This window comes from Portunus trituberculatus, chromosome 39 (assembly GCF_017591435.1).
Source record: "Portunus trituberculatus isolate SZX2019 chromosome 39, ASM1759143v1, whole genome shotgun sequence".
NCBI classification, from domain to species: Eukaryota; Metazoa; Arthropoda; class Malacostraca; order Decapoda; family Portunidae; genus Portunus; species Portunus trituberculatus.
In genome coordinates, this window is record NC_059293.1 from 19,263,795 (window position 1) to 19,288,120 (window position 24,326).

The 24,326-nt window shown below is 41.1% G+C and overlaps 1 pseudogene; it reads left to right on the top strand.

Annotated features, from left to right (window-relative positions):
• The window catches only part of LOC123515684, a 164,559-nt pseudogene that overhangs the window by 27,127 nt on the left and 113,106 nt on the right, over positions 1–24,326 (top strand).

Below are 24,326 nucleotides of genomic sequence, written 5' to 3' on the forward strand. Positions count from 1 at the left end.
GAAAATCTTTAAACATTTTCCGTAGTAAGCGTCTGGGAAGGGAAAATCCTTTGTTATATATTCATTATTTAGAAAGAAGGGAAAATAAACAAAAAGGTTGGCGAAGTGAAGACAGAACGTTCACCTTTACTATTACTGTATAGTCGCAACTTCCGTGTTTTCCTGCCAGGAGAAACATGATGGATCTCAAAGCCTATTACGTACCTTCCACTGTACACACAAAACACTCCTGCGTAGAGAGACATTATATATTTATTTGTTAATTCATTCATTGACGCGTAAAAGAAAGCAGGAGAAAGACGTGATGAATGGAAGAAAGAGCTCTTATTGTTTGCTGTCCATTTAGAATAGGTAAAAAAAATGATAGAAAGCAGGACAAAGACTTGATGAACGGACTGAAGAGCTGTCATTGTTTGCTGTTCATTTAGAATACGTAAAAAAATGATAGAAAAATAGGACAGACTTGATAAATGGACGAAAAAAGCTGTTACTGTTTGTTGTCCATTCAAAATACATAAATAAAAGATAATACTTAAAAAAAAACTCAAAATTTTTCCAAAAAGAAGCTAATTTAGATCCGATGTAAGTACCGGAAAGTCATCCCTCGAAACGGTGCAAGTCTTAACCTCTTCAATACTGGGACGCATTTTTACCATGAGTTTTGGGTGTGATAAGGCAATTATATTTACACTAGCAAGGGACTATGGAGGTTAGAAGATTAAAAAGTCCGGAGTCTTCATTATTTCAATCCCCATATGAGTTTCTGAAGCTGTATAGAATCACTACATAGTAACCAGAATAAAAATGAAGACATGTCATGGTATTGAACAGGTTAAAAAGGAGAAAATATGAATAGGAACAGCTCCAGAGTTTACCCATAAAACAATAAAGTGAAGATACATTAATGCTTATCGAGCATACACTATCCTGCACGTATTGCATATTACTATACATATTTAACTTCAGAGCAGGTATTGTAGGCAATATGTAACACAAAACCCAACATATTTGCTTTTGATGTGTTCCACCGTTCTGTTCCCTTTGTACACGCCCTTCTTGTGTGGTTAGTAATTTGGCACACACACACACACACACACACACACACACACACATTCATCACCATTGTCATTATCAACGTGTTTTAGTCCACTGGTGTGTAAAGACATTCCTAATCTTCTTTCATCTTTATCGGCTGGTAGACGTAACTTATGGAGGTAAAGAAGATGAGCAGAAGGAAGATGGAAAAAAAGAGAAGAGAAGAAGTAAGCAGAGAAACAGTAGCTAAAGTTGAAGAAAGTAGTGAAGAAGAGGAAGTTGAGGAAGAAGAAAAAGAAGGAGAAGGAGGAGGAGGAAGAGGAAGAGGAGAAAAAGTAGAAGCTGAAAAAGAAAAAAAAAGAAAGAGGAAACCATCACTACCAAGAACAACACCAACAACAACAACACCACCACCACCACCAACACCAACAATATCGCCACCACCACCATCACTACAAAGAACAAGAAATATAATGGTGACGAGTGAAATGTTTTGGTAGCAAGTGGAGGTTTGATATACGGTCGTGAGTAATGGTGATAATAGTCCAGAGGCGAGCAAGTTGTGATGATTGATGGAGCAGGAAACGAGATGAATGTGGCAGCGTTTCTCTCTATTCCCGCCCCGTTAAAGATTCGATATTGCTTTTGTTTACAGCCCGCGGGAGTAAGAAGTATTTATCCCGCCCTTGAAAATACTGGCGCGCAACGGACGTATATACAGGTTTGGTGTTTTAATTAAAGAGCAGCCTTCGCGTCCCATTTCCAGTCCCCGATCTAGCCAGCCTGCATGGAGAGCTAAGGTGAGGAAAGGGAAAAGGTTGCCAGCTGTTTAATTTGGGAAGTGACCTGTGGCTGGCTTCTCATCAGCTGATTCTCTCTCTCTCTCTCTCTCTCTCTCTCTCTCTCTCTCTCTCTCTCTCTCTCTCTCTCTCTCTGGTGCGATAATGAAAATAATGGAGGATGAAGTGAGACAAACACACACACACACACACACACACACACACACACACACACACACACACACACACACACACACACACACACACACACACACACACACACCGCCAGTATTCCAGTAGAGAATAATGGTCTATAATTAAAAGTCCCCAACAATATACGAGTGTGCACTCCGAATGTGGCCTCCACTTAGGTGTGTTAGTATGTATGTATGTATGTTTGTGTGTATCGTATGTATTGTATTGTTAGAAGTTAAGACGATGAAATGTGAAAAAAGACAACAGAAACGAGAGAGAGAGAGAGAGAGAGAGAGAGAGAGAGAGAGAGAGAGAGAGATGTCTTGGCTCTTCAGTGACCTAATTAAGACAGATTATGATGATGAGAAGGAGGAGGAAGGCAAGGTAATAATGAATATGAGAATGATAACGATGGTGGATTTGGAGAAGATTATGAGATGAACTACATGGAAGCTTTTTGTAGTAATGTATTTTCTGTATCTTCGCTCCTGTGTGTGTGTGTATTTTGTGTTTGGTTGCCTGTCTGTCTGAGTGCATGTTAGAGGCAATCCAGCAACCAGTCAACAGGAGAGAGCAACGCTGAAGTGTCTGTACATAATTCACGGTGTGCATGCCGCCCCTCCTGCTGCGATGAAAGAAACAGGTGCAAATTGTAAAGGTGTGTGGCTTACAAGTAGGAATAACTCACTGACTTTCCGGCTCATGCGTGACTCTCTGACTTACTGATGGGTTGAATTAATGATACTCTTGCTGGATATACGCGGAATCATGTATAAGAAGGCTTGAATGATGAATTACCAAGAAGACTATGGTATGTTTAGCTCTGGAAGGTTTCAATCGGTCAAAATATATACAGTGTACGTTGCGAGGATTGTTTACGCTGTTATTTGTAATAGGGTGTCACATTACGCAGTATACTGTGTTACATTTAGTTCTGGAAGGTTTCAATCAATCAAAAATAGATACAGTTTACGTTGAGATGAGTTCTTACGCGGTTATGGGTAATGGGTTGTCATATTACGCAGCGTCTTGGTGGTGTCCGCATGATCACCACATTAATTAGATTGCACCATCTTGCGGAGAGGTTGTGGCGAGGCTGGGAGGTGCAAGGTGGGGAGGCAGTTGGACTCAGGCACGTGCAGTAGTGGAAATAGAGAGTGATATGTGACACAGATCTCGCCTGCAATCTTTATTACTGTTTATAGCACTGTGGTACCATTTCTCCTGATCCAGGGAACGAGTTGGTGCTCTCCGTGATGGAAGAGGAAGGAGAAAGTGTAGGAGTGTAACAGATGCTTGGCAGTGATGCTTCTTGTCTGCTTGGAGAGACTGTTCCTGAGCTGGTGGTGCGTCATTGCAGCTTTCAACACTTCCAAGGAATGACTGTTGGGTGAACTCTCGACATTTTAGAATAACGCCATTGGTAACGCATCTCGTCTTATGTGTATGACAAAATTATACACGGTTTACTGTAATAATGGGTTTCTAAATTAATTCAGATATGTTTAAGGTGGAAAAATGTAACAAAAACTGACTTACTCGGTTTTGGAATGTTCTTGGATAAGATTAAATGGAATTCTCATATACTCGTACTTGTTATGTATGTGAAAACCTTCACTGCGTCTGTAATATCTTCTGCATAAACTCTAACAAATAAGTCGCATGTAGTCTCTCTCTCTCTCTCTCTCTCTCTCTCTCTCTCTCTCTCTCTCTCTCTCTCTCTCTCATCAAGGTCAGTGGTAGCAGGCGGGAAAGCCAAGCAATGTTTACAGCGCGGGTTAGAGAAGAACATTCTCATCTGCTCTGTGTTTACCATCTTTCCTCCTCCTCCTCCTCCTCTTCCTCCTCCCCATCCTCCTCCTCCTCCTCCTCCTTTTCTTCTTGCTCTCCTCCTCCTCTGCTTCTTTTTCATTTATGTTTTTCATCCTCTCGTCTCCCTCTTCCTCATCCTTCCTCTCACCTTTCCCTTGAAAGTTACGCTCCCTCCAATTTCTTTTACTTTGATTTGGAAATATTTCATTACAAATCTCTCTCTCTCTCTCTCTCTCTCTCTCTCTCTCTCTCTCTCTCTCTCTCTCTCGTTACTAATAATAACAATACGCGTGATTATCAGTCTCTATCTCGGTGGAAATTCTTATCAGCATGTCCATTAGGGCCTGTATTCTCACTCGTGTCGCTCTGACCTTCTTCCTTCCTCGCTTTCTTTCAATAGACTGCAGTGGAGGTTATCAAGCGTGACTTCCTCCATGACTTCAGTGAGAATCTAACAAGAAGTCTGCATCATCAGTGAATACGAAAAAAGAAAGGGAAAAAGAAAATCTATGAGTGATATCTTTTTTTTTAATTTCAGGCCCAACACACACACACACACACACACACACACACAACGTAGGTCTTCAATGGTGGGCCAGGACGTATCTAAAAGCGTCACGTCCTGCACCTCTCAGCCCGGCTTTCAGACTTCAGGCTCAGCGACCTTGAAGTGAATAAAAAGAGAGAAAAAAAGCTGGAAAATGATGCATCTGATCGAGCCGCTGATTTCTAGCTATTGTTCGTGTCACGTCCTGCTGAGAGACAGAGAGAGGGAGAGAGAGAGAGAGAGAGAGAGAGAGAGAGAGAGAGAGAGAGAGAGAGAGAGAGAGAGAGAGAGAGAGAGAGAGAGAGAGAGAGAGAGAGAGAGAGAGACTAAAGTGAGATTTGATGTAATGTTCGGTGGTTATAATTAAATGAATGAGCTTGATTCTTGTTTTCATTGGTGATTTTTCGTGAGGATAATGACGCGGGAGGCTTGTGTGTAAGTATCGTTCATTTGAAGAAGGCTTTTTTATGTGTGTGTTTGTTTTGCTGGAAATGTTTTTTTTTTTTTTTTCTTTTTAATGCAGATGATGATAATTATGATAATGGCGATGGCGGTGATTGTGGTGTTGGTGATATGATACAGATGTTACTACTACTACTACTACTACTACTACTACTACTACTACTACTACTACTACTACTACTACTACTACTACTACTACTACTACTACTACTGTTACGGCTGCTTCTACCGTCTTTGCTGCTATTATTATTATTATTGTTGGTGGTAACGACGGTGTCTAGCCCTAACACACGGGGACAGGGCGCATATGGGAATGTTGGATGCACTGAAGGCCCTCCCTGCGTGTCGTAATGGCCGAATAAAAGGGACGCAGACGGAGAACAGGGAATACTCTACTGGCACCAAAGGGATTCTGAAACGCGTTGCTCTCTCGCTACGAGTATTTTCCAAGGCCACCGAGATGACCTGCCTGGTTCTCTAGAGTGGTTTTTACTGGTGATAATGTGGAAATTTTGTTTATCTCACTAGAAACGTAAAGATAATCGTGAATATCCTTGTAGCTTCAATAAGAGTGTAGTGAATGTAGTGGAAGAGCAAGGAGAGTTTCAGAATAGGGTCCAAATTCTCGCTTACTATGTCCTCGAAACGCAAATGTAAGTAGAAGGGGACCGATATGCCTGAGGAGTTTGTAACTTTATGAATTTGTTTGTGTGTGTGTAACGTGGCGGTTCCTAAACACACACACACACACACACACACACACACACACACACACACACACACACACACACACACACACACACACACACACACACACACACACACACACACACCAATAAGATAAATGAGTGTAAGTGTGTCTAAAATAATCATACAAACAAATTTCTGTGGTTTGTTTTGCGCTTTGAGTGAATTATCGAGGCGTGCAGAGCGTGGGTGCCAATTACACTACTTAATGGAAATCAATGCTAAAAAAGGTGTCAATTCGGATGATATGCCATCATTAACTCTCTCTTTTTTCTATTTTTTGTGTGGTAAAGGTATTTTCTTTTCGGTATTCCGGTTTCACGTGTGTTCGTTAATTAAGGAACAACTTATATTGTAGTTCTTTTGAGATTTTTTGTGTGGTAATGGTACTTTTTTCGGTATTCTGGTTTCACGTGTGTTAGTTGAGTTAGCTTCGTTAATTAAGGAACAGTTTATATTCTGGTTCTCGTGAGATTTTTTAAGGTTTTAAGTTCATGCTTCCCTTTTAACCCCTTCAGTACCATGACACGTATTCATATCTATTCTGCTTAATATTTAGTAATTCTATACAGCTTCAAAAACTTGTATGAGGATTAAAATAGTGAAGACTCTGGCCATTAAACTTCTGACCTCCATAAACCTTTTCTAATATAAATGAAATCGTGAAATTACACCCAAAACTCATAGTAAAAATGCGTTCCAGTACTGAAGAGGTTAAGTTTTCAATATTATTACCATTATTATTATTGTTGTTATTTATTTTATTCTTCTGTTTGTTTTCCTTTATAATTTCGTGAACTGAAACAATTGTTCATAATCCTCCATTGTCTCTCTTGTTTTGTTATTAGAAGGGAGAGAGAGCGAGAGAGTGAGCCATTCGTGCGAGTCTTATTCTATTCATTTATATATACTTTTACTCGACACAACAGGTAAGGTTATGAATACCAAGCAGGTGTTTCGCTTTGACTCTAATCATCATCTAATAAAAACACGCATATACATCAAGGTAAACTAATTAGATACCCTGCTGAATTATTGGGAGGTGGGCAATCTAGAGTCATTATCGCTCATGAAGGTTTGGAAGGAGATAAACGTGCTTGCCTGCTTTCAGAATTATTGAGCGAACGTGGGGCCGCCTCATCGCTGCAGGATCGCAGTGGACGGGACACAGCTTTCTCATTTAGCTGCAGTATATCAGTGTGTGTATAAATTCCGTGCTATCATCTGGACGAGTGGCGCAGTGAGTCTGTGTTTATCGCTACGAATATTCTCACGTATTCTAGCGCCTCTAATGCAAGTGCTTTTAACCCCTTCAGTACCATGACGCATTTTCATATTCGTTCTGATTATTATTTGGCGATTTACAGCTGGAGAAAGACTGTGGCCATTAATCTCCTGACCTCCATAGACTCTTTCTAATGTAAATAAAATCATCAAATCATGCTCAAAACACATGGTAAATAAGCGTCCCAATACTGAAAGGGTTAAATTTATTCCACGTAAGTATATTTCACCTCTCGAAAATCTCTCTGAAAAGAATAAAAGAACTTCATTGTAATCTAACAGTGTAAATTTGCTTAATACACAGTTATACTTCAACCTATCAACGGGAGACAAAGTTTGCAGGATATGGTGTATGAGAATTGCTCGTGGGAGAAACCTACTCGGGAAGAACTTACGGTGCTCAGGTCTATGTTTATGTAATCGAAGTGACTTATGTTTATTAGTTGTTGTTGGAAGCTCGAGGGATTTGTGGTGCTTCCCTTCCTGGGGGTTGTAATGACGTGCACGACGGCGGCGATGATGTACGAATGTCATTACGGGTATTGCTGCTTGTACTGCTGTTACCTAATGGTCTCTGTGGCGACGAGGTGAGTATTGAGCTGTGTATTTGCAGACTAGACGCTCATAACGCTTCATTTCGCGCCGGGTGACGTACTTATGCACTTACTGTAACTTGTGTTTAGAGAATGCTTGATACGAATACACACACACACACACACACACACACACACACACACACACACACACACACACACACACACACACACACACACACACACACACACACACACACACACACACACACACACACACACATATCATAAACCGTTAGGCTAATGTACTATTCTTAAACATTCCGCCCATCCCCCTATGTATATTTTCAGTATGTACTGCAATTCAAATAAACTATATATTATTATTTTACACACACACACACACACACACACACACACACACACACACACACACACACACACACACACACACACACACACACACACACACACACACACACACACATAGATAATAAGATGACTGAAAACAGGTATATAACTAGATGATGTTTCTCTTTTCAGTTTCGCTTTGTGACCTTGCTGGCTGGTGAGTAATGCAGTGTGTTTCTGGTTGACGTGTTGAGCGAGGTGGATGGGAACTGGCGCAGGAGATACTGATTAGGCTCCAAACAAACACAGCCACAGGCAAAGATATAATAAAAGGAAGGAGTTTGAAAAGGTGACGCAGGGAAAGCCGATAACGAGGCACAATTTTACCTCAAGGGCTTGGCCGTTTTTCCTTTCCTGTCACCGCGCGTCACGACTTCCTATCAGCTTATGAATAGTGATGATATTTGCAGGCTCATTACGTGGCAGCCTGCTCTCTCTCTCTCTCTCTCTCTCTCTCTCTCTCTCTCTCTCTCTAGGGTAATGCAACACGATCTAAACAAATGGAAGGAGTGAAGGAGAAGCTCTCTGCTCTCTCTGATCTCTCTCTCTGTCTCTCTCTCTCTCTCTCTCTCTCTCTCTCTCTCTCTCTCTCTCTCTCTCTCTCTCTCTCTCTCTCTCTCTCTCTCTCTCTCTCTCTCTCTCTCTCTCTCTCTCTCTCTCTCTCTCTCTCTCTCTCTCTCTCTCTCTCTCTCTCTCTCTCTCTCTCTCTCTCTCTCTCGGGTCCATAATTAGTCACTGGAAACATAATGGTATTTAATTTGATACGTCTCGACTCAATTATTCACATCTGGACACACAACTTTCCACTTGATTACAGGACAACATTTTCCTTGATGCCACTCACCTCCACCGTCCCTCCTTGCTTCATGTTCTTGCTCTGTGTTTCTCGTTGCATGCTTTACTTAATTAACTCGTATACTCGTACAATATTCCTTTTTCTAAATCATCTATATTAACCCCCTTCAGTAACACGACGCGTTTCCATATTTATTCTGGTTACTAATTGGTGATTTTCTACAGCTTCAGAAACTTATGTGAGGGATTAAAATTGTGAAGACTGGCCATTAATCTTCTGACCTCCATAGATCCTTGTTAATGTCAATGAAATGATCTAATTGTGCACAAATTTCAAGGTAAAAATGTGTTTCAGTATTGAAGAGTTTAATTTGCACGTATTTTACCACGTCCTTCAGGTTCTTGTAGGCACAGTTAATGAACGTGCGTATAGAACACTTTCTGAGTCATCTTGAGCTCGTTTGGTTAGGCTGGACGTGACCTTGCATTAGTTGGTGCCTGGCCCGCCCTGTGTGGAGTGTAGAGGCACCGTGTAGGGGGTCGCAGATCCACCCAAACGCCATTAAACACGATAGACTCAAAGGTTAGTCGCCTCATTAGCTCCCCTCTCTTGACCGATGGCCGCTGGGTTCCACTTATACACAACACTGTTCCTCGCCTCCCTCGCCCCCCTCGTTGTCTCCTGCTGGTGTTCCTGGAGCGCTGTTGTTCTGAGCGTTTTGTTTGTAAGGCCCATATCATGAAGTGTCTTTTTGATTAAACAGTGTAATTAATCACCACCAGCTTCGTTATAGGGTCAGCCTCTGCTGTGTTTGTTCATCTGTTTTGTTTATGTGTTTATCAATTGACATACTTCAAGGGTAACAAGAGACATGAGAGACAAAACGATATAAAGAAGGCAAGAGAAGCACGACTAAGATATTTTAGACACGTGAGAAGGAGAGAGGAGGATGAATTAGTGAAGGCAGCAAAGAAAGCGTAGGTTAGAGGGAGAAGGAGTGCTGGGAGACAAAGAATAAGATGCAGAGACGTAACAAGGAGTGACATGAACAAGCTGGGAGTTCAAGAAGATGCAATGGATAGAACAGATGGAGAAGGACAACTCGAGCGGCTGACCCTGCAATATAGTGGGATGAAGGTCGCATGAAGAAGAGGAGACAAGAAGGTAACATGAAACAGAATAGGAAGTAACGGTTACAGGAAAAACACGAAAGGTAACAGAAAAACTAATACTGCTACAAATGACGTGTTACTGCGGCATGACAGTTGAGAGTGGCTGTCTGGTGGCAGGAGATATACCCCCTTTAAAAGTATCTGATTCCCTTTCATACTTGGCCAGGCTTTGTTGTGGTCTATTTTTGTTCATCATTATATTGCGTGAGCTCTCTTACACACAAACACACACACACACGCCCGGTAGCTCAGTGGTTAGAGCTCTGGCTTCACAAGCCAGAGGACCGGGGTTCGATTCCCCGGCCGGGTGGAGATATTTGGGTGTCTCCTTTCGCGTGTAGCCCCTGTTCACCTAGCAGTGAGTAGGTACGGGATGTAAATCGAGGAGTTGTGACCTTGTTGTCCTGGTGTGTGGTGTGTGCCTGGTCTCAGGCCTATCCGAAGATCGGAAATAATGAGCTCTGAGCTCGTTCCGTAGGGTAACGTCTGGCTGTCTCGTCAGAGACTGCAGCAGATCAAACAGTGAAACACACACACACACACACACACACACACACACACACACACACACACAAACAATCTTTGGCTCTGTTTTGTCCGAAATGGCTTTTGTTTTATCGTTTTCTCTCTTTTATGGTTGTTTTATGACCGCCTTGTTTCCTTATTTCCTTATCGTTGTTGATCGTTTAATTTTGGGGTTTAATTTCCTTTCTCTCTCTCTCTCTCTCTCTCTCTCTCTCTCTCTCTCTCTCTCTCTCTCTCTCTCTCTCTCTCTCTCTCTCTCTCTCTCTCTCTCTCTCTCTCTCTCTCTCTCTCTCTCTCTCTCTCTATTTCTCTTGATCTTTCTGTCTTTATCTATCTATTCTTATCTATCTATCTATCTATCTATCTTTATATATCTATCTGTCATCTTTATCTGTCTATCTATCTATTTTTATCTATATCTATCTATCTCTATCTCTCTCTGTTTTGCCCATTTGTTCTTTCAAAGCGATGTCCGAGTTATTGCCTCCTTTTCACTTTACATATACTAAAGAAAAAAAAAGCGAAAAATTTACGTAAAAAAGGTGAAAAAAATGTATGTGTATTTGGGATTGTGATTTTTCTTTCTACTGGTACGTAATTTACCACATTTTTTTTTTCTCAGGCTTCTTTTTGCCCTCCCCGGATCACTTCCCAACCTTCATTACCCGACTCGCCTCAAGCATCAGGTAAATTTGAGGGTAAAATAAGCAAATGTCTGGTATTTTGACGTTTTTGGTAACGCTCAAACTCAAGCCTCTCTCATTTTTAGCCTGAATGTTCACCAGCGGGTTATTTTCTCTTTATTTCCTTCTCATTTCATCCCTACCCGTTCATTTCATAATCCCTGTAATCCCTCTCAGTCCTTCAGCCGGAGTGTGTTGTCTTTATGCCTTTTGTAGTTTAGGTATCACAATGAAATGTTCACCTGTACACTCTTGTTTCCTGTTTCCTTGCGATGTTACGGCCTCATTTCAACTCCCAACTCATTTCTCCTCCTCACTCCATTATTCCTTTTCAGTCTCCACGTCACTTCGTTCCTGCTGTCACCTGTCCGTCCGTGCCTCTCCTCTGTTAGCTTCGGTTCGGTTTAGTTTTTTTTTTTCTTCTCTCCTTTTCTTCCTAGTTTTCAGTTTTTCTTTTCCTTCTTGGTCCTTCCTTTCTTTTCCTCTCCTCCTCCTCTTACTTTCTGTATCTTTCTCCATTTCTCTATGTCTTTCCTTGCTTCTATCATTGCCTTCTTCCTTCCTTCTCTTTCCTGAATTTTGTTTTTGTCTTCTCTCCGCCCTTCTTCGTCTCTGTCCTCCCTTCCCTGCCATCCTTCTTCCCCCCCCAATGCTTCTCTGTCTCTTTCTCCTTCCCTCTCCCACCCGTGTCTGTCTCTCTTCTCTCCCTTCTTTGCCTTTCTGTCACCCTTCGTTCTTTCCCTGCCTATTTCCTTTTCTCCCTTCCCGTTCTCTCGGTCTCTCTCTCTTCTATCCTTCTCGCCTCTCTCTTCCTTCTCCTGCATTACTGTCTCTCCACTCTCCCTTCTCTATCTCCGTCTCGTTCTCTCCTCTACACTTCTAGCCTCTCTCTCTCTCTCTCTCTCTCTCTCTCTCTCTCTCTCTCTCTCTCTCTCTCTCTCTCCGTCTTTCTTTGTCTCTGCTCTCGCCTCCATCCACCCCCTCCCCGCCGTCTCTCCCTCCCCTGCTCTCCCGTCGCTGTCGCCTGGTGTGTGACGTGGTGGTGGTGGTGGTGGCGGGAAAGCAGTGCCTGGCAGGTCACCGTCCCCACACTTTCATTCATTCCCGCGAGACATGAACCCGATACTAGTTTATGTTACTCGCTTCCTCCTCCTCCTCCTCCTCCTCCTCCTCCTCCTCCTCCTCCTCCTCCTCCTCCTCCTCCTCGTATTGTTTTTTTCTTTGTTGTTGTTGTTGTTGTCGTATTTTTTTGTTATATTTTTATTCGCCTCCTCTTGTTTCTCTTCCTTCTTTTTTCGTTTTTTCGTTTTTAATTTTCTTGTCATTTTCTTCTTATTCATCGTTTTATTCTTCTTCTCTTTCTCTTTTTTTCTTCTTAACTCTTCTTCTTCTTCTTCTTCTTCCTCTTCCTCACAACCAGGCGAATATTCTGTCTTCGCTCGTAATGCAATTTTTTTTTTCATATCTCATCGTTCATTATGTTTATACTTTATTTCCTGAACTCCCTGCCGCCGCTGCTTAACTTTCCTTTCATAAGAGAAATTAGTAAATTGGAATTTGCAGAATCATTCAATACACGAATTCGCATGAAAATGATTGTACCTCTGGGAAACGATGTAATTTCTTTAATGACGCTCCCTTTTTATTTTTCGTTTCTCCTCCTACTATTCATTCCAGCCTCTTTTTTTTTTTTCCTTTCCCCCCTCCTTTCCCTCTTCACTCCATCTCTGAATTATTTCCTTCATTATTGTAAAAGGAGATGATTAATATGGACCTATAATTTTGAGTAATATTAAAAAAGTGTTCTCTAAATTCACGATCTCGTTTTGCTCTGCTTTATGAAATAGTGAAGGATTACGAATATTTCAGAATTATGCTGGGGTGAAGTGGAATAGATGGGCAGCTGATGAAAAAAAAATAATAAAAAGTGGAAAAAAAAAAGTTTGGGAATGTCTTTGTCCTGTGCTGGTGGTATTACTTCAACATCTTCCCCCTGGAAATGAAAGAAAACTAGAACTTCTCTCGATACGGCGGGGAACTAAAAGGAGAAAGGATAAAATGTACTTCACTTTCAGTATTGGAGTGAAAGTAGGACAGTAAGTTTTAGTCTACACAGAAAACTTGCCACATTCACTTTTCACTGTGGTAGTTGAACGATGATAGCGAAGATATTCCAAGAAGTCACACAATTCAATAATGTTCGCCAGTATTGCTGTATGATCATTAGAATGTTTAAGAAAATCCAATAGATATTTCCTTCGTAGTGTTGGTACATTTCCCAATACCATTCGAGCGATTTAATGTAATAAACTCGTGTAAACTCTCTCTCTCTCTCTCTCTCTCTCTCTCTCTCTCTCTCTCTCTCTCTCTCTCTCTCTCTCTCTCTCGCTCTCTCTGGCCTTTATTGGTGTGATGCACGAATCTGATTAACGCTTTTACCGATACCACTTGTGTAATTAGATTTAGGGACATATTACCTTGTGTGAGCGCAATGGGCCGTGATATGTAGTATTGTGTTAAACTCTTTTGGCTGGCTGTCTGTCTGCCTCTCGCTGTGTCTGTCCTGCCCGTCTGCATTATTGGACAGAGAGAGAGAGAGAGAGAGAGAGAGAGAGAGAGAGAGAGAGAGAGAGAGAGACTTTAGCCACACAGAAATGCACTTTGAAAATTTGGTCCCCCCTATTGTTAGAGTTCAAGATAATTTCCCTCGGCAAGTTTTGTAATTTTGGTGTGTGTGTGTGTGTGTGTGTGTGTGTGTGTGTGTGTGTGTGTGTGTGTGTGTGTGTGTTTGTGTTTGTGTGGGGCAGAGGAAGCAGTAGAACCAACAGCAGCGGCAGCAATGACAGTAGAGGTTATTGTGGTGGGGGTGATAGTAGTAGTAGTAGTAGTAGTAGTAGTAGTAGTAGTAGTAGTAGTAGTAGTAGTAGTAGTAGTAGTAGTAGTAGTAGTAGTAGTAGTAGTAGTAGTAGTAATAGTAGCAGTAGTAGAAGTAATAGTAGTTGTAGTTGTAATAATTGTTATTGTTGTTGTTAACAGAGTTAGGTACCAACATAATTTCTTTTGTAACTATTTATTTATATATTTGTTTATTTATTTATTTTGAGAGAGAGAGAGAGAGAGAGAGAGAGAGAGAGAGAGAGAGAGAGAGAGAGACAAAAACAGAGAGAAAATGCCAAGGAATCAATAAGAAAAAAAATATAAAAACCTGAATATTTAAAATAGAAAAAGAAAATGGAAATAAAATAAAGAGTACAAGAAGGGAAAAAAATAGAGCTGAGGAGAGAAAAAAAGATGCCCAATGGGAAGCGTTTTAGGGCGTGCTAGTGCCAAGGGTCATCTTATCTCCATATAGGTCAAAGCTCCCCTGTACGCCTCGCCATCTCTCACGGGAGCTGGTGGAGGGGTAGGGGGTGGGGATGGGGGGATTGGTGGTAAGAGGACACTACGTCTCTTGTAATGAAGGGAAGCCGCGCGTGTTATGTAAGGAATGAAGATGGAAGGGAATGGAAGGGACACACTGGGAGGCGGTTCGGTGCCCTGCTTGCCCCGTGTGCTGAGTTGTGTTGAGTGGGCGGGAAAGAGTCGTGGTGTGTGTTCTCTTACCTGTTGTCACGGTTGCTACACAGAAATATAGCGTTTACGAAATGACGTATTTTCTCGTGCAATTTTTCTCATATAATTTTTCTTGCAGTCTTTCTCTTTTCCAGTGTTACCCTCAGGAGAACATTTATTCAGAAAAATCAGTCACGTGTTTTGTTATTTTCGTTATGAAATATGGAGAATTCGAAAAATCATGTTCTGTCTCTTATTTCTGTTTTTTTTTTTTTATACCATGTGGGCTTTTCACGGGAATTTATGGGCTAAAGGGGATACTTATTAAGGGTACCTCCTATTTCAAAGCCCACCCGCTAGGAAACCGTTGCCCCGAGTGAGGAAGCCCAACCTACACTCAGCCCGTAGACAGGATTCGAACCCGTGCGCTTGGAGACCCCTCGGATCCCAAAGCACACACGGATCCACTGTACCAGTTTTTTAGTAATTTAGTAATTAGTTCCCTTCTAGATATATTTATAGTCCGCAAAAATCACAAACTTAATTATTATATGTAGAAGTATTTTTTAGTTGGTCAGATAGACACACAAAAAGTTCACAGATTCATATTTTCGTTTCTTTTTCATGCGATGTCTTCCCTATTTTACGAGTCTTGCATTAGAAAGGTATTCGACAAATCCTTTACTTTTTTTTATTCACAGACTGAGTGCCAGGAGTGTTCAGCGTCCTAGAAGTAATTACTGATTCACGAACCATTCCAGCACACGCCAAGTACCAACACACGCAAAACTCCTCAAAATAACCACTCATGTCAGATTCTATTTCAGTTTTCGACAAGTACAATTATTATATTTACATGTTTTCTACCGCAGTGTCATTATTTATATAGAATAACGTCTCAAGAAGTTATTTTCCTTTAGTATGTAATATCGAGTAAGCTTCTTTAAGTCCCCTGTGGTCGTTCTATTTCCATGAAGAGAAGAAAAGGCGCATCGTTCTCCATTTCTCGGAACGTGGAAAGATATATTTTGTAGCTTCTCTTGGTTATCGTTTTCATTCAGCCTGTGTTTGAGCGAGTGTGTAATGTCGGGCAGGAGTGTCTCTCGTGGCTCAAGTCTTGCTGTAAAATTTGTTGTGTTTATAACTTGTTTTGTAGCATTTACTGAAGATTCGACTTTATTTTATTGATCCATATTAGTATTAGTAAAAATTAATTTGTTAGTTAGTAGTTTAGTGATAGTTTGATTTATGCAGCAACGACAACAGCAGCAGCAGCAAAAACAAAAACAAGATTATGAACAACAATAGCAACAACAGCAGCTGCTATCACGAACATAACTACAGCAATAACTACTACTACTACTACTACTACTACTACTACTACTACTACTACTACTACTACTACTACTACTACTACTACTAATACTACTACTACAGGATGAGATGAAGAAAAAAAAGAAAATGAGTTGCAGGAAGAGAGGATTGGGAAGAAACAATAACGAGGAAGGATAAGGGGAGCAGATCGAGGAGGAGGAGGAGGAAGAGGAGGACGATGGAGTGTAAAAATGGACAATAGCAAGAATAGAAAAGTAAAGGAGACGTAGGAGAAAGAAGTGGAGCAGAAGGAGGAGGAGGAGGAGGAGGAGGGGACGAAGTGATGTTTGGGATTGAAGGAGAGTGTTGTGAAGGTTAAAGGAGAAAAGTAAAGGAGGGATGAGTGTGGGAGGAAAGACACTGTGTTTCCTTCCTTCCTTCCTTCCTTCCTTCCTTCCTTCCTTCCTTCCTTCCTTCCTTCCTTCCTTCCTTCCTTCCTTCCTCCTCCTCCTCCTCCTCCTCCTCCTCCTCCTCCTCCTCCTCCTCCTCCTCCTCCTCCTCCTCCTCCTTTTCCTCCTTTTTCCTCTTTCCTATTTCAATTTTCCTATATACTTTGCTCTTCACGTTTGGTCAATTCTCACTTTCCTTTACCTTCATCCTTTTTTCCTTCATTTCTTTTCCGTCTCCCTCTACCTCTCCCTCTTCCTCTCCCTGTCACTCTCCTCCTTCCCTTGCTGTCTCATCTTTCCTCTCCCGTCTTGCTCTTCTGTTTACAATGCGGACCTGAAATATAACGTCGACTTCTTCCTGGAGTACATAAGGTCATTATATAAGCCAACAAATGTGTTTTTCGGAGGGGTCTCGTTGCTTCCTTCCTACCTCTCGTCTTCTTCTTCTTCTTCTTCTTCTTCTTCTTCTTCTTCTTCTTCTTCTTCTTCTGCTTCTGCTTCTTGTTGCTTGTTTTTCATTTCTCTATTTTGTGCATATTTTTATTTTTGACCGAGTTTTTTCCAAGTTTTAGTTTGTTGTTGTTGTTGTTGTCGGTGTTCGTAGATTTGGTGATGGTGGTGGGGGTAGCTTTGATGTTGTTGTTGTTAGTATCCTCCTCCTCCTCCTCCTCCTCCTCCTCCTCCTCCTCCTCCTCCTCCTCCTCCTCCTCCTCCTCCTCCTCCTCCTCCTCCTCCTCCTCCTCCTCCTCTTGCTCCTGCTTTGCCCCTTGCTCATCCTTCTCCTCTGTAGTGATATTTGTCTGAAAAATAACTCAAGTTTACGGAATATTTGGGCACCGAATATTAGGTCCTGTCAAGGCCTTTGTGCTGCTCAGGGAAAGATCGGCCTGCTGTATTAAATTTGTGTTCCCTGGAATATTGCTAGGGAGAGGGGGGAGGGATGGGATGAGAGGTATAGGGAGAGGTTAGGGAGAGCGTTTGTATGCGTGCGAGAGAGGCAGAGGTTGAAGAGCGGAAAGTGAGAGGAGGAGGAGGTGGAGGAGGAGGGGGTTTGGAATGAGGGAAGGTATGGAACGAAGCTTGAAAATAGAGAAAAAGGAGACAGGGAGATTAGGAGGAGGAGAGGAGAGAAGTGGTTGGAAAAGATGGAAGATGGAAGAGGAGAGAGAGAAGAGATTAGAAAAGAGGGAAGAAGAGGAATGAGGTTAGAGAAGAGGGAAGAGGCAGAGGAGAAAGAGGAAAAAGTAAAAACATGGAGTGTGAGGTTAGAATTTTAGCAGAAAGGGAAATGATGGGTTGTAGAAATGAGGATGAGGGGAAAAGAGGGAAGAGGAGGCAGGGAAAGAGGGAAAATTGGGATGAAAGAGAGATGGGAGAAAAAAAAAACCCAAGAAATAGAAAGAAGATTATTTGGGTTGAGGGCTTTAGAGAGTGAAAAGAAAATGGACAGAGAGAGAAAATAGAAATGATGAAAGGAAAAAGGAATCAAGAAAGAGTTGAGATAGAAAAAGTAAAAACGAGAAATATTTGGAGGAAAAAGTGCAGGAAAATAATAAAAAAAAGGAGGAAATGAAGAAAAGAGGAAGAAGGAAGGAAGAAAGGAAGGGTTTAACATGAAGAAATTGAAGGAACCCAATAAAGTAAGAGGATGTGAGAAAGGAAAAAGAAAGACAAAGAAACGAAGGAGTTTGAAATAAAGAAAAAAAAAGTAGGAGAAAATAGAAAATTGGAGAAAGAAGAAATAGAAAAAAAAGTGCGGTAAAAGGAGGGGAAGTGAAAGAAAATGGAGAGATGTAAGTATATAGGAGGAAGGAAGGAATAGGAATTGGTATCTACTGGTGAGGAAGAGAAAGGGATGTTATGTGTATGGCTGGGATGGGAAGGTTTTTGTGTGAAGGGAATGGATGGGAGGGAATTAGGGGAGTGGTGAGGGAAGGAGTTAATACGTGTGGCGATGAGGTGGTGGGGTACATTGAAGAGGAAGAGGAGGAAGAGATAAGGTTTACGGTGTGGAGATGAAGATTGAAAGAAGGGAGTGGATAGAAGAGGGAAGAAAAATACGGTGTTATTTGACAAAAAAAAAAAAAAAATAGAGTGAGGAGGAAGAGCAGAAGAAGAAGGAAGGGAGAAGAAAAACTCGTGGAAGAAAATAAAGGTGAGCAAAGAATTCAGAAAAAAAAAAAAAATATGAAGGTAATCTTTAAGGACATTCGTTTCTTAAGGCACAACAAATCTGCTGTTGTTTGTTCTTCATTTGTGTTTGTTTGTGATCCTCCATGGTTGCTGTGCTGGTGCCAAGGACTGTCTTATCTAAGCGTCGGTAGGAAGGGAGAGATGACAAGTAACCTCCCCACTCTCCCATCCCCTTCCTCTTCCCTGTGTCTCCCTCCCTACCTTCCTCCTCCTCCTCCTCCTCCGCAGATACCTTTCTTCACCTCTCTACTCATGTTTTTCCTTGCCACTCTTCGTTTTCTTCCTTACTTCATTCACTCTTGTTTCTTGTATTTTATTTTCATTTTTCCTTCTCTCATTCTTGTCTTCCTCTTCCATTCTTCCTATTATCTACCTAATTCATCTTCATTTTCCTTTTTCACTCTTATCTTCCTCTTCCTTACTTCATTCATCCATTGCTTCTTGTCTTTTCTGTTCATTCTTCCTTCTCTCCTCTCATCCATGTCTTCCTCTTCCATTCTTCTTTTTCTTTACCTTATTTATCGTCGTTTTCTCTTCCTCATTCAAACCTTCCTCTTCTTTACTTCATTCACTCTTGTTTCTTGTCTTTTCTGTTCATTCTTCCTTCTCTCCTCTCATCTATGTCTTCCTCTTCCATTCTTCTTTTTATCTAGCTTATTTATCACCATTTTCTCTTCCTCATTCATACCTTCCTCTTCTTTCGCACTCACTTTTCTCTTCCACTTCTTATAAACTTCCCCATTCATTCTCTCATCCTTTCTCATCCTGTGCTGACCCTATTTATTTTTCCCCTCCTCCTCTTCCATCTTCCTTCCCCTTCTCACTCTTTCATCCCCTCTTCTCCCCTTCTAACCCAATTCCTTTCGCTCTTCCCTTCCATCTTCCTCCCTACCCTCCCATCATCTGTGCCAATGCTTCTCCTCCCTCCCCACTTATTTCTGTCTTTCATCCCCAATCATGTCTTTCCTCCCTCATTCAATACAGTCCTTACGAAACAGACATGTGCAAAAAGAGGATAAAAATGAAGAACAACTACTGCAGGAAAATCTGTGGAGGAAAAATGTGGTGTTGATGAGGAAAAGAGGGAAAAATCGAGGAAAAAGAAAGAAATGATCTAGAACGAAAAGAAATGTGCCCAAGTTTATAATGATTAGGTGGAAATGCACTACTACTACTACGGCCGACTTTAGGTAACGTTTAGACCAGTACAGACGGGTAATTTGCATTCACACACATACAGAACAAAGCAAACTCTAGTAAAGAAACGTGTGCAAAAACAGGATTAAAATGAAGAACAACTACTGCGGGAAAAATAAAAACAATGGATGAAAAAGGTGTCGTTGATGAGGAAAAGAGGGGAAAGATTAAGGAAATAGAAAATAATAAGTGCTAAAAACTAGAGCAAGGACACTGATGAAAGAAAAAAAGTGGATATAGAAAAAGAAATGCTCCCAAGTTTAAAATTATCAGGTTGAAATGTAGCAAATAACAGTCACTACTATGGTCGCTTTTAGGTAACATTCAGACAAGTATAGAGATATAATTTGCATTCACACATAGAGAATAAGAAGAACAGCTTTATTCTCCTCTTTTCAGTGCTACAAAACAAACCTTAGTAAAGAAAAAAATACTTGTAAAATTACTAAGAATATGAATGGGAAGAAATAAATGGCTAGCAGTGAAAAGGCGAAATACTGTTGATCGCTTTCCAATATGAGTACATAATAACTAGCAACTCTCTCTTTAACGCCATGTCGCCCTTCAGTTGCTGCGGTGCTCAGGGTTGCCTCTTTCCCCTCCCCCTCCCCAAGCCTGCACCATCCCCTAACCAATACTTTACTTCAGGATCGATTATAAAGAGTTTTTAATATTTTCAAAACTTTTAATAAATCCCTTTGAATCCCTCGTTTGTGAGGTGGGGAGATAGTACGGGAGAGAGGACGGAGGAGGAGGAGGAGGAGGAAGAGGAGAAAGTAGAAGAACAACAACAAGAAGAACAAGAACAAGAAGAAGAGCAAGAAGAAGAAAAGAAGAAGAAGAAAAGAAGAACAAGAACAACAACAACAAGACAAGAACAAGAAGAAAAAGAAAAACAAGAAGCACAAGAAGAAGAAGAAGAAGAAGAAGAAGAAAAAGAAGTAGTGAAGGAAGTAAAAGAAGTGTCAAAATATATTAACGTGAAAGAAAGGAGGAGGAAGTAAATTAGGGAACTGGTGGAGAGGACGGAAGTGGGAGAAAAATGGATAAGTAGGAGGAGTGAACGGGCAAATAGGTGAGGAGGAAAGAGGAGGAGGAGGAACTGAAGGAGGTGATGAGATAGAGATGATGATTGAATGTTGGTCTCATTGCAGAGATGAGAAAAAAAGAAAAAAATTATAACTACTACTACTACTACTACTACTACTACTACTACTACTACTACTACCTGTTGAGTGTTTTCTCCTGTTCTGAATAGTATTATTTCTCTATTACTCTTAGAGAGAGAGAGAGAGAGAGAGAGAGAGAGAGAGAGAGAGAGAGAGAGAGAGAGTGTTTCTTTCTCTCAAAATATTCCTGAAAAGATTTTGTTGATGTCTTTTCCTAACCTCTCAACCCTCCTCCTCCTCCTCCTCCTCCTCCTCCTCCTCCTCCTCCTCCTCCTCCTCCTCCTCCTCCTCCTCCTTATGGATACACACACACACACACACACACACACACACACACACACACACACACACACACACACACACACACACACACACACACACACACACACACACACTCTCTCTCTCTCTCTCTCTCTCTCTCTCTCTCTCTCTCTCTCTCTCTCTCTCTCTCTCTCTCTCTCTCTCTCTCTCTCTCTCTCTCTCTCTCTCTTTCTCTCTTCTGTCTATTTCCGTCTCACTTCCCTCGCCCTCCTCTTTCTTCCGGCTGGTCTTGTTCTTGGCTTCCTCCTCCTCCTCCTCCTCTTCCTCTTCCTCTTCCTCTTCCTCCTCCTCTTCCTCCTCCTCCTCCTCCTCCTCCTCCTCCTCCTCCTCCTCCTCCTCCTCCTCCTAGCTCGTTTTTTTCTCCATTCTTCCTTTCTTCGTTTATTTTTCGGTTATTGTCTTCTTTTTTTCTTTCCTGTTTCGTGTTCTTGCCTTTTCTATCCTCTTCCTTCTTTCTTTCTCTTTTTTTTCTTTTGTTTTCTTTCGTTCTATCTTTTCTATCATTCTCCCTCTTTTTCCATCACAGAATCAACAAACACCAACACATCTTCCTCCTCCTCCTCCTCCTCCTCCTCCTCCTCCACTCTTTACGTACCTTTTTAATTCACACCCTCCTCCCTCCCTCTCCCAGCTCCTCCCACGCTCTCTTTCCTTTTGCTGTCGTCTCTCTTGTTTATTTTTCTTCCCTCTTGCCCTCATCAGCAACTATTTCCCACGAGGTCATGAAATAAAGGCATATATTTGTAAGGATCCGAGTTCAGAATGTCTCTCTCTCTCTCTCTCTCTCTCTCTCTCTCTCTCTCTCTCTCTCTCTCTCTCTCTCTCTCTCTCTCTCTCTCTCTCTCTCTCTCTCTCTCTCTCTCTCTCTCTCTCTCTCTCTCTCTCTGAAAGGAAAAAGCAAGTTATTTCAGGATTCTTTTCTTCGTACACACACACACTCTCTCTCTCTCTCTCTCTCTCTCTCTCTCTCTCTCTCTCTCTCTCTCTCTCTCTCTCTCTCTCTCTCTCTCTCTCTCTCTCTCTCTCTCTCTCTCTCTCTCTCTCTCTCTCTCTCTCTCTCTCTCTCTCTCTCTCTTTCTAAATCTTGTATATTTTCTGTTATTTATTAAGTTTCATTTAATCATATTTCTACCTTCAATTTTCCCTGCCTGGTTTAAAGTGTGTGGCGTGGCGACCTACGTGGTGGTTTTATTTTGGTGACAGCTTGACCAATTTACCAAGTTTGGCAAGTTTTCTTATGGAGTTTTGTAATAAGGGAGAGTCTATACACTTTTAGGAGTAAGGGAATGTTTTAAGTGATTTCTCGTCACTGTGGTAAAATTTTTGGTGGTTTTCTCTGTTTGTGGAGTATTTTTTTTATATTGTTTTAGCTAACTAATGATTCAGCTCAGTGGTCTTGGTGGATGTTAGTTATGCATTGCTTTTTCCTTATTTAAACTCGGGGCTGCCGTGGTACAGTGGAACCATGCGTGCTCTGGGGTCCGAGGGGTCTCCAAGCGCACGGGTTCGAATCCTGTCTACGGTGCGAGTGTAGGTTGGGTTTCCTCACTCGGTGCAATGGTTTCTTAGCGGGTGGGTTTTGAGATAAGAGGTACCCCAAAAAAGTATCACCTTTAGCCCATAAATTCCCGTGAAAAATCCTACATGGTATAAATAAAAAGTAAATAAAAAACAGGTATTTTTTTTCTTTTTCAGTTATTATTTATCTTATCAATATTTGCTTTTATTTCTCAGTCGATAGTATATATTTTAGCTTTTTCTTCCTTGCAGCGTTATTACTTATTCATTCCTCATGCATGTTTTTATCACTAATCTATTTTTCCTTCAATAATTCACGGTATTCTATCGCTTCGTCTGTGCTGTGAAGTGTTAAGATTAATTTTATTCCTTATTTGATATCAATTTTACTATAATTTTTAGTGAAGTCAACATTTCTTCATATATATTAGTATTTGGAACATTATTTTTCAGTACTCATTAACATTTTTTTATTATTTTTTTCTTATATCGTTAAACATTCATACACTTTATTTCCCTATATTATTAATCTCACATCGCTATTTTTTTTTTTTTTACTATCATTATAAGTGAAGTCAGCATTTCTTCACAGTTTGCAGTAATTGTTTGGAACGTTTTTTTTTTTTTCAGTACACATTCTCGCTTTTACATTTTTCGTCTTCTCTTATATCATTAAAGATTCGTAGTATGTTTACCTTTCTCATTCATCTCACATAGCTACTTATTTTTACAATCATTTAGAGTGAAGTCATCTTTTCTCCACAACCAACCCTAAGTATTTGAGATTTTCCAAAAGGGCAGATTCACACATTGCTATCAGTCTTTCCTTTGTTTGTCAGATTTTACGTCCAGATATTCTCAAGAACCATCTGTTACCACAAAACTCATCATCTCCCTCGTATATTTCCGTGATATTTCCCTCTGGATCGCGTCAAAGTTTTGGGAATACAGATGCAATTCCATTTACTCATGACCATACTCTTCCTCTCCCAAATTATGTTGCAGAATCCGCGACCCTCATAAAATTTCCAGACCCAGATTTAGAATTTCCAGGAACCCTTGTGCATCTCCTGTGCTCTTGGGATTATTCCAGCTTGAATTCCAGTACTCTTGAAATGCTTTGAGAAGTATCACTAATAAGAGACATTGAGAGAGAGAGAGAGAGAGAGAGAGAGAGAGAGAGAGAGAGAGAGAGAGAGAGAGAGAGAGAGAGAGAGAGAGAGAGAATGGTATCACTAGATGTAATAAGAGACATTGAGAGACAAAATAATACAAGAAAACAATGGAGAGAGAGAGAGAGAGAGAGAGAGAGAGAGAGAGAGAGAGAGAGAGAGAGAGAGAGAGAGAGTATATAGCTTTTAGAAGCAAGTCTGTTATAATAAGAATATTGTGTGTTTGTGTGTGTGTGTGTGTGTGTGTGTGTGTGTGTGTGTGTGTGTGTGTGTGTGTGTGTGTGTGTGGGTGGGTGGACGGGGGGAGGGAGTGTTCTGGAGACAGGAAGGACAGCTTTACATGGGTTTACAGCGTAGGTTGAGAGAGAGAGAGAGAGAGAGAGAGAGAGAGAGAGAGAGAGAGAGAGAGAGAGAGAGAGAGAGAATGTTAGACGTTATCGATCGCAATGAATTATACAAA